The sequence below is a fragment of the Pongo pygmaeus genome, chromosome 6, assembly GCF_028885625.2.
Source record: "Pongo pygmaeus isolate AG05252 chromosome 6, NHGRI_mPonPyg2-v2.0_pri, whole genome shotgun sequence".
In the NCBI taxonomy this organism is placed as follows: domain Eukaryota; kingdom Metazoa; phylum Chordata; class Mammalia; order Primates; family Hominidae; genus Pongo; species Pongo pygmaeus.
In genome coordinates this window covers 119,849,317-119,851,079 of record NC_072379.2, presented here as the reverse complement: position 1 = coordinate 119,851,079, position 1,763 = coordinate 119,849,317, and positions in this window count along the sequence as shown.

The window sequence follows — 1,763 nt, the reverse complement described above, 5'->3', positions numbered from 1 at the left end:
CCATTTCTATAAAATGAAGGAGTTTGGAATAGTCATAATATATAGAGAATGTAAATGATACATGTGAGCATTTCCAGGCAATATACTTTGATAAATGAATTGAATACTACATTATTTATCACTTCTTAAGGGGTTATAAAATCTCAAAATATTGAGTATCATGAAATCATGATAATCATGATATTATGAAATGATGAGTACTCACAAATGAACCTAACTTGTTTAGGGGGCTGGCAGAGTTGTATAATCAGACTGTGGCAGCTCAGAATCATGGGATCTCAAAGGTGGAAGAGATCTTTGAAATCCCCTATCTACCTCACACCCTTTGGGTAGCACTGCATAGATTTTACACTGTTACCTGAATAAGTTCTAAGAAGCTCATAAGTGGTTTAATTAAAGCAAAAATCTGATGGACCCAGTAAGTTTCAATATAAAATATATATGATATAATAAGTATCTTAAAAGTTAAGGATTTTTCTACCGATCAGACTCAATATTATACTTTAAATAAAACCTCCACTATGCAAATTTATAATTTAAATAGCACCTCAGAATAAGACCTATTCTGTAGTCAGCATCACCCTGGTGTACTAAGGCTCAGAGCGACACAAAATTTGAATTAACTGTCATATCAGTAAGTGGTAGAATCGAAAATAGCTGAATTTGAAGCTCCCGACCAGGGGGGGTCTCTTTACTCTATTTGGCTACATTGCCTCCAGTCAAAACACCCATAACCATTATTTTCATTTTAACTGCTGTACTTACACTTCTTTCATGTCTTTTAGACTGAAGGAAAAGCCAGAAGATGTTCTAAAAAAAATACATTGGCATTTCAAATTTACATTAAAAATGTCTTTCCTGTATTCTTATATCACAAACTCTAAACATTATTAAAGACATCACAGATTACACAGTATTCTGTGTCCTGGGCCTCTGATTCTTTTTAGATTATGAAAGTTGAAAGTTAATTGGAATTCAGAAATTTTCATTATTAAGTACGTAAAGTATAAATACAAGTAATTTTTTAAAAACTTTATTTTAACACCTAATACAATTGCAATTTTAAGGATTACTTGCACAAAAAAATAAACACATTTGGTATAAAAATGTATCACTTTAACGCCCTTTCCCCTTCAGTTCCCCGCCCCCTCCCTCATGAACTGCACTCTATCTGGATGCAGAAACATAGAAAGACTAATGGCACAAATTACTTTTTACCTACAGGAGTTTCTGTTTATGTACCCAGGTACTCTAGAGGATACCAGCCCACTTTATCACATGAACCATTTCCTTCAGCCTGCTGAATTAGTTTCACAAAGAAACAAAGCTTATTATAAAGGCATTTTAAAAACCATTATCTTAAATTCTTTTTAGAAGCACTGACTTTTTTTTTTTTGCAACCATTTATATACAGTGTTACATAACAGCTCTGGAGTACAGTACATGCAGCAGAATATACCTGTTGAATATAAAATACTTTCCTTAAAATCTTCATCATTGGAATTCCTTGAAGTCTAAATCATAGAATGCCCATTACTTTGAGAAAATGGTTGAGGAGTACAAATGTCTGCATATGTTGGCCACTGAAATAATCCAAGGCTAACTGGAATAATATTCATAGCACACCAGGAGTGCATAAATAATTTACTTACATTATTAAAATACAACCCATAAAATTCAAGTTCAAGATCTTACAGGATTGTCTATGTAAATCCTTTAAGTGGTTGCCTGGAAATGCATTGTTTCTTCTTTCTCTTCTCTTC